Source organism: Leuresthes tenuis, unplaced genomic scaffold (assembly GCF_036924035.1).
Source record: "Leuresthes tenuis unplaced genomic scaffold, fLeuTen1.0.hap1 SCAF_21, whole genome shotgun sequence".
Taxonomy (NCBI): Eukaryota; Metazoa; Chordata; class Actinopteri; order Atheriniformes; family Atherinopsidae; genus Leuresthes; species Leuresthes tenuis.
The window spans coordinates 12,515,221-12,524,562 of NW_027325375.1; the positions used below are offsets into that span (position 1 = coordinate 12,515,221).

Genomic DNA, 9,342 nt, shown 5'->3' on the forward strand with positions numbered 1-9,342 from the left:
CAACCACTCTCATCCGAAGACCTCTCCTCCCGCTTTCTTTAATATATTTGAACTTTAGTCGGACATTCAAACCTTCTTGCAGCTGAACCACCTCCGCTCCCTGTTTTGATCATATATGGTCTGTCAATACTACCTTTTCTTACCCGTTTGTGAGTAATTATGGCTGGACATTCACACCTACTTGCAGCCGAACACAACCCCTCTCGCTTTTGATGATGTATGGACCGGCATTTTTACCTTTTCTAACACATTTTTCAGCAATTATGGTCGGAGATTCACACCTACTGACAGCCGAACAACTCCGCTCCCGCATTTGATGATGTATAGTCGGGCATTCTCACCCTTTCTCATCAGCTTTTTGCAAATTATGATCTGACATTCACACCTACTTGCAGTCGAAAAGCTCTGCTCCCGCTTTTGATTATGTTTGGTTGGATATTCGAACCTTTTCTTAACTGCTTTTTACATATTTTCGTTGGACGTTCACACCTTCTTGTAGCCGAACACTTCCACTCCTGCTTTTGATGATGTATGGTTGGGCATTCACACCTTTTTTTTGCCCATTTTTCAGGAATTATGGGTGGACATTCACACCTTGCAGCTGAACACCTCCTATCCCACTTATGATCATGTGCGGTTTGATTTTCGAAAAGTTTCTTTCATGTTTTCTAGCAATTATTGATGGACATGTAGACCTTCTTGCAGCTGAACACCTCCGCTCCCGCTTTTGATCATACATTGTCAGGCATTCGCACCTTGTCTTACCCACTTTTTACAAACTTTAGTCGAACAGTCACACCTACTTGCAGCCGAACACAACCTCTCTCGCTTTTGATGATGTATGGACCGGCATTCTTACCTTTTCTAACACATTTTTCAGCAATTATGGTCGGAGATTCACACCTACTCACAGCCGAACAACTCCGCTCCCGCATTTGATGGTGTATAGTCGGGCATTCTCACCCTTTCTCATCAGCTTTTTGCAAATTATGATCTGACATTCACACCTACTTGCAGTCGAACAGCTCTGCTCCTGCTTTTGATTATGTTTGGTTGGATATTCGAACCTTTTCTTAACTGCTTTTTACAAACTTTGGTTGGACGTTCACACCTTCTTGTAGCCGAACACATGCACTCCTGCTTTTGATGATGTATGGTTGGGCATTCGCACCTTTTTTTTACCCATTTTTCAGGTATTATGGGTGGACATTCACACCTTCTTGCAGCTGAACACCTCCTCTCCCACTTATGATCATGTGTGGTTTGATTTTCGAAAATTTTCTTTCATGTTTTCTAGCAATTATTGATGGACATTTAGACCTTCTTGCAGCTGAACACCACCTCTCCCGATTTTGATGATGTATGGACCGGCATTTTTACCTTTTCTAACACATTTTTCAGCAATTATGGTCGGAGATTCACACCTACTCACAGCCGAACAACTCCGCTCCCGCATTTGATGGTGTATAGTCGGGCATTCTCACCCTTTCTCATCAGCTTTTTGCAAATTATGATCTGACATTCACACCTACTTGCAGTCGAACAGCTCTGCTCCTGCTTTTGATTATGTTTGGTTGGATATTCGAACCTTTTCTTAACTGCTTTTTACAAACTTTGGTTGGACGTTCACACCTTCTTGTAGCCGAACACATGCACTCCTGCTTTTGATGATGTATGGTTGGGAATTCGCACCTTTTTTTTACCCATTTTTCAGGTATTATGGGTGGACATTCACACCTTCTTGCAGCTGAACACCTCCTCTCCCTCTTATGATCATGTGTGGTTTGATTTTCGAAAATTTTCTTTCATGTTTTCTAGCAATTATTGATGGACATTTAGACCTTCTTGCAGCTGAACAACACCTCTCCCGATTTTGATGATGTATGGACCGGCATTTTTACCTTTTCTAACACATTTTTCAGCAATTATGGTTGGAGATTCACACCTACTCACAGCCGAACAACTAGCCTACCGCATTTGATGGTGTATAGTCGGGCATTCTCACCCTTTCTCATCAGCTTTTTGCAAATTATGATCTGACATTCACACCTACTTCCAGTCGAACAGCTCTGCTCCTGCTTTTGATTATGTTTGGTTGGATATTCGAACCTTTTCTTAACTTCTTTTTTACAAACTTTGGTCGAACGTTCACACCTTCTTGCAGCCGAACACCTACACTTCCGGTTTTGATAGTGTATATTCGGGCATACGAACCTTTTCTTACCCGCTTTTTACAAACCATGGTCGGACTTTCACACCTTCTCTTAGCTGAACAACTCCGCTCCCTCTTTTGATTGTGTACAGTCGGGTATTTTAAGCTTTTCTTACCCGCTTTTTACCAACTATGATCGGACATTCACACCGTCTTACAGCGGAACACCTCCGCTCCCTCTTTTGATGGTGTATGTTCGGGCATTCGAACCTTTTCTTACCCGCTTTTTACAAACCAGGGTCGGACTTTCACACCTTTTAGTAGCCGAACAACTCCGCTCCCGCTATTGATTGTGTACAGTCGGGTATTTTAACCTTTTCTTACCCGCTTTTTACCAACTATGGTCGGACATTCACACCGTCTTACAGCGGAACACCTCCTCTCCCGCTTATGATCATGTACGGTTTGATATTCGAAAATTTACTTTCTTGTTTTAAAGCAATTATTGATGGACATTCAAACCTTCTTTTTGATGGTGTATAGTCGGGCTTTCGAGCCTTTTCTTCCCGGTTTTTACAAACCATGGTCGGACTTTCACACCTTCTTGTAGCCGAACAACTCCGCTCCTGCTATTGATTGTGTACAGTCGGGTATTTTAACCTTTTCTTACCCGCTTTTTACCAACTATGGTCGGACATTCACACCGTCTTACAGCGGAACACCTCTGCTCCCGCTTTTGATGGTGTATAGTCGGGCATTCGAACCTTTTCTTACCCGCTTTTTACAAACTATGGTGGGACATTCAAACCTTCTTGTATCCGAAAACCTCCGCTCCCTCTTTTGATGGTGTATGTTCGGGTATTCAAACATTTTCTTACCCGCTTTTTCCAAACTATGGTCGGCTATTCACAGCTTCCTCTCCACCATACTTGTATGGTTGGATATTCACACCCACTTGCATCCGAAGACCTCTGCCCCAAATTTTTTTGATATTTAGTCTGACATTCGCACCTTACCCGCTTTTGGCAAACTATGGCCTTCTTGCAGCCAAACACCTCTGATCTCGCATTTGATGATGTAAGGTTTGGCATTCAGACCTTGCTTCACCTGCTTTTCACCAAATATAGTCGGACATTCACACCTTCTTGCAGCCGAACACTTCCGCTCCACCTTTTACTGTTCTATCACACCTTTTTTTCACCGCATTTTATACATTATGGTTGGAAATTTTGACATCTGCCTTACATGTAACAGATTAGCGGTTTAGCAGTTTTAATTTAGTTTGAGTGAAGGAATTCATTTTATAGCAAAATCCGAAATCGTGAAGAACTCATGAAAGTAAGCTTATTCTCGGATTCCTGAAACTTTAGATTTGCTATTTCTTTTACTGCAAAGTACAACGTTGGTTTTTTTGTTTAAATCTTTCAAGACATGGTAAATATGATTTTTATATATATAATAAATATATTTATTTCTGTTTACAATATATGACATGTAATAGAACTGAACCGGACCGGGGGACAAGGAAAGAAGAAGAAGAGGAAAGAAGAGAAAAACAGAACATACATCGCATACAACACAGCTGTGGATATAGATGACCTGAGACGACATGATAATACATCAACTGCTTAGCGACCATGCTACTGGACTAATGAATGTGGTTGTGTGTGTGTGAGAACATGCAACACCCATGGCACAGGACCTACATGATAACCGTGCTTAGTTATGAGTGTATAAGCGTACAGGGCCACAATCCACAGCCCCCCCAAGCAATCAGAAGCAGGCAGAGAGGGCCACAAGACCCAGGCCACCAGCAGCCCCCACAGAGCACAGAACCCAGGAAGCCCACCGCAGGGGCAACCACGCATCCACCCAGAAGACTGCAGAGGAAGCCCCCGGAAAGAGCCCCCATAAGCATAGGGCAGAGGCCTTCCGGGAGCCAGGGGCAACAGCCCACCGACGTCGCCAGGCCCCAGCCGCCCAGACATGGGCCGTGCACTGGATCCCCCAGGAGCCCGAGCGCCCCCAAACCCCCCGGCAGAGGCCCCACCCAATACCCAGGAGGGCCAAGCGCCCCAGACAGCCACACAGTGGGTCAGTGCCTGCCCCAGCACCCCTGGCCAAGTGCCCTGGGAGTCAAGACGTGCCCACAGGTGGGTGAAGTCGCGAGCAGCGGAGAGAGGCCACGCCGCCCCCCCCATCGGGAGAAGCACAGGCAGGCCAGGCGACAGCAAGTCCAAGATCCAGGCCCAATCATTACCACACACACTTTCATGTCCCATACATCCACACGTCCTCCCTCCCTCGACTCCGCTGGGGTATAGTGCAGCGGGCACACCAGGGGGCCAGCAGCCCCCCAGCCACCACAGACCCCAAACCAGCAGAACAATTAATTAATCCTCCTGGCCCCTCCCGCCCCGAGCAGCAACCAGGAAGCAGGGGTGTGCGAAGAAGACCCCTCCCCTCACCCTTCTGGCTCTTCAATATTTTCTAATAGTGAGCAATTAAAATTGAGGGGCAGCCAAACTTGTAGAACTGGGAGCGTGGCCCTCTGGGCAGCCTACATACCCAAAGAGCCCCGCCCACCAGATGCCACTCAGTGTAACCACCCCCCAAGACCTAATGTGTGTGTGTGAGTGTGTTTGATAAGTAGTAATGTCTAAGGTGTAATTAAAACAGGGGTGGGAACTGCAGAGGGCAACTACTGCAGAGTCCACTACACCCCACCGAACACACACGCCCCCAAAACCCTTCATGTGTGAGTGTGTGCTGTGTACAGGAGCCAGAAGGGAGAGGGGTATGGGGATATACACTGGGGGCAGCCAGGGACTGGCTGCAATAGGCATCCCCGCTACCAGGGAGCCAACACAGGACAGGAGGGCCTGATGTCCACCAGGCTCGGGGCCTGCAGCGACCATATTCTGGGAGCTACTGTACCCCCAGAAGGTACCCATCCCGCCCCACCCCACTCAACCCAACCCCACTCCGGAGGACCTCTACAAAAAACAAACAAACAACAACAAAAAACAAACAAACAAACCACCCGGTCACACCAGTCGCAGCAGCCCGGGCCTGAGACCCACCATCACCCAGGCCCCCCCTCAACAGGTGCGCTCTTGTGAAAAAGCAAACAGCGGCAGCAACAAAAACACAACGGGAACACCGTATTGAGGCTTTGTTCTGACCGCTCATTTGGTATGGCGTTTCTTTCAAGCAATTCTCCCGGTTAGCCCGCACTCGGCTCGCTCCCAGAGCCGTGTTAAAGTCTACTTCGCATTCACTCTCTTTTCTCAGCAGACTAAAAGAAAGTTTCATCTTGGGCTCCCTGAAACTTGCATCCTGCACCGCTGTTTGCTTTTTCACAAGAGTAGAGAAGAGCGCACCGTTCCCAGCGGCACTGCAGTACGGGGTCAATGCTTGGAGTGAACGGAGCAAGCTAATTTTTCAACTCCTATTGCTAAAAATCCATTTAATATGTAGTCCTCGTAGAGAGGACATATCAGATATTAAACTGATAAGAACAGATACTACACTTGATCTTAGCCAAAAGGCCGAGAAGCGACAACTGTCCACTGGTTCACGTCCGAATGCCCTTCCTGGCACAATGCGCACTTGTCCGCTAACACCCCTGTTCTTTTTATGGCCATAGGTGGCCAGAGTGTCACTTTGCACCTCCGCCCACCTGCTGCACTGAGCACTCTTCAGCCCTTTTAAATGGTATAACTTTGCACTCCCGCACGCTCCAGCAAGCACCATTCAAGCACCATTCAAGCAACAACTTTGCACTCCAGCTTCGAACATCGGCACAGTCGCAACAAGTAAGGCGACTCTACTCAGAGAAGTCACTCTGCACAGTAAGAAGATTTCTTTTGCACAGACAGAAAGGGCTTCACCCGCAAAGGTAAAGCCTGCCAAAAATAGAAACAACTCATTAGTGCTGCTCTCCACAGAAGTCTTTAGTAAAAGGCGAAAGACTTGTACGTTATGAAGAGAAACCAGAGTACGATTATCCGTCACTGCGGGAGCAGGGCATCAGGCTAGTTGGCATAGCCACCTTCCCCATGGTGAGCTTTGCTTGGTTGAGACGTTTGCCCCCCCCCCCTTGCTCCTCGGCTGACCAAGTAGGAAAAATCGGGCCCTATTCGATGGCTGCCTTGTCTTTTACTCTGTGCAAAAGACAAGGCAGCAACAAAAACACCACGGGAAAACCGTATTGAGGCTTTGTTCTGACCGCTCATTTGGTGTCGCGTTTCTTTCAAGCAATTCTCCCGGTTAGCCCACACTCGGCTCGCTCCCAGAGCCGTGTTAAAGTCTACTTCGCATTCACTCTCTTTTCTCAGCAGACTCTTGGGATTTTATCTATAAAATGAATTCCTTCACTCAAACTATGTTAAAACTGCTTTGTCCTTCATATTTACCATGTCTAGAAAGATCTAAACGAAAAAAAAACAACGTTGTACTTTGCAGTAAAAGAAAGAGCAAATCTAAAGTTTCAGGAATCCGAGAATAAGCTTACTTTCATGAGTTCTTCACGATTTCGGATTTTGCTATAAAATGAATTCCTTCACTCAAACTAAATTAAAACTGCTAAACCGCTAATCTGTTACATGTAAGGCAGATGTCAAATTCACCGAAATAGGATCTAAGGGTATTCGGCCAATCGAGCTGTAGCAGCTTTGGTAAAAGAGTATAAGTTGAAGAGTTTGTGAATAAAGGTGTGCGCACACATAGTGAGCTGTAGGAAAATAGGCAGGGAGCAATGCCGGCTGGGGTATATGTTCTTGTATGTTGTCTGACTGTTTGATTTGAATGTGTTGTGTAAGTGTCCTGTTGAATGTTACATGTTTGGATTTTGACACTTCACTGTGGTTGTTAACTGTGTGGTGTGTCCTGAAATGTTATATGTTTGGGCTGTGTGACATGCTTAATGCTTGTCAGTAGCTACCCACTTATTCATATATAGCAACTGACAACATAAGAAGTTTCAACGATAAACAACGTTGTACTTTGTAGAATGAGAAAGAACTTCTTCAGCAATAAGCATCTCTCGACATATGACGAAATACAGATTTTGCTATAAAATTAATTCCTTCTATCAGCCTGACTTAAAACTGTTTGTCCTCCTTATTTATCCACTTCAAATCAAGTTTCAACAATTAAAAAAATGTTGTAGTTTGAGACAAAACAACTTCATCTTAAGCAATCAGTAGGGTAAGAAAGGGTAAGAAAAGGTGCAAATGCCAACCATACATCACTAAAAGGTGGAGCGGAAGTATTCGGCTGCAAGTAGGTGCGAATGCCTGACAATGTATGATTAAAAGAGGGAGCGGAGGTTTTCGGCTGCAAGGTCTGAATGTCCAACCATAATTTGTAAAAACCGGGGAAGAAAAGGCTCGAAAGCCCGACTATACACCATCAAAAGCGGGAGCGGAGGTGTTCGGCTGCAAGTAGGTGTGAATGTTCGACCATAATTTGTAAAAAGCGGGTAAGAAAAGGTTTGAATGCCCGACTATATATTAACCAAAGCAGGAGGAGAGGTCTTCGGATACGAGTGGGTGAAAATTTACAACCATAATCTATAAAATGCGGTGAAAAAAAAGGTGTGAATACCCCATAGAACACTAAAAGGTAGAGCGGAAGTGTTCGGCTGCAAGAAGGTGTGAATGTCTGACCATAGTTTGTAAAAAGCGGGTAAGAAAAGGTTGGAATGCCCGAACATACACCATCAAAGGAGGGAGCGGAGGTGTTCCGCTGTAAGAAGGTGTGAATGTCCGACCATAGTTGGCAAAAAGCAGGTAAGAAAAGGTTAAAATACCCGATTGTACACAATCAATAGCGGGAGCAGAGTTGTTCCACTACTAAAAGGTGTGAAAGTCCGACCATGGTTTGTAAAAAGCGGGTAAGAAAAGGTGTGAATGCCCGACAATGTATGATCAAAAGAGGGAGAGGAGGTTTTCGGCTGAAACAAGGTCTGAATGTCCATCCATATTTTGTAAAAATCTGGGAAGAAAAGGCTCGAAAGCCCGACTATACACCATCAACAGCTGGAGCGGAGGTGTTCAGCTGCAAGAAGGTCTGAATGTCCATCAATAATTGCTAGAAAACATGGAAGAGAATTTTCAAATATCAAACCGCACATGATCATAAGCGGGAGAGGAGGTGTTCAAATGCAAGAAGGTGTGAATGTCCACCCATAATTACTGCAAAATGGGTAAGAAAAGGTACGAATGCCCAACCATACATGATCCTAACAGGGAGCGGAGGTGTTTGGCTACGACAAGGTGTGTATGTACACCCATAATTAATGAAAAGCAGGCAACAAGTAGGTTTGAATACCCATCATCAAAAGCAGGAGTGGATGTGTTCGGCTACAAGAAGGTTTGAATGTCTGACCATAGTTTGTAAAAAGCGGGTAAGAAAAGGTTCGAATGCCCGAACATACACCATCAAAGGAGGGAGCGGAGGTGTTCCGCTGTAAGAAGGTGTGAATTTCTGACCATAGTTGGTAAAAAGCGGGTAAGAAAAGGTGAAAATACCCGACTGTACACAATCAATAGCGGGAGCGGAGTTGTTCGGCTACTAAAATGTGTGAAAGTCCGACCCTGGTTTGTAAAAAGCGGGTAAGAGAAGGTGCGAATGCCCGACAATGTATGATCAAAAGAGGGAGCGGAGGTTTTCGGCTGCAAGAAGGTCTGAATGTCCAACAATAATTTTGTAAAAACCGGGGAAGAAAAGGCTCGAAAGCCCGACTATACATCATCAAAAGCGGGAGCGGAGGTGTTCAGCTGCAAGAAGGTCTGAATGTCCATCAATAATTGCTAGAAAAAATTAAAGAAAATTTTCGAATATCAAACCACACATCATCATAAGCGGGAGAGGAGGTGTTCAGCTGCAAGAAGGTGTGAATGTCCGACCATAGTTTGTAAAAAATGGGTAAGAAAAGGTGCGAATGCTCAACCATACATCATCAAAAGCAGGAGTGGATGTGTTCGGCTAAAAGAAGGTTTGAATGTCCGACCATAGTTCGTAAAATGCGGGTAAGAAAAGGTTCGAATGCCCGAACATACACCATCAAAAGAGAGAGCGGAGGTGTTCCGCTGTAAGACGGTGTGAATGTCCAACAATAGTTGGTAAAAAGCGGGTAAGAAAAGGTGAAAATACCCGACTGTACACAATCAATAGCGGGAGCG

The 9,342-nt window shown here is 45.4% G+C and overlaps 2 non-coding genes across 2 annotated transcripts; both read right to left on the bottom strand.

Annotated features, from left to right (window-relative positions):
• Positions 1–5,524: 5,524 nt before the first annotated feature.
• On the bottom strand, positions 5,525–5,715 carry LOC140280739 (U2 spliceosomal RNA). Its single transcript, XR_011909669.1, has one exon. It is a non-coding gene; the product is annotated as a U2 spliceosomal RNA (small nuclear RNA).
• Positions 5,716–6,042: 327 nt separating this feature from the next.
• On the bottom strand, positions 6,043–6,156 carry LOC140280584 (U5 spliceosomal RNA). The gene has a single exon (XR_011909526.1). It is a non-coding gene; the product is annotated as a U5 spliceosomal RNA (small nuclear RNA).
• Positions 6,157–9,342: the final 3,186 nt, after the last annotated feature.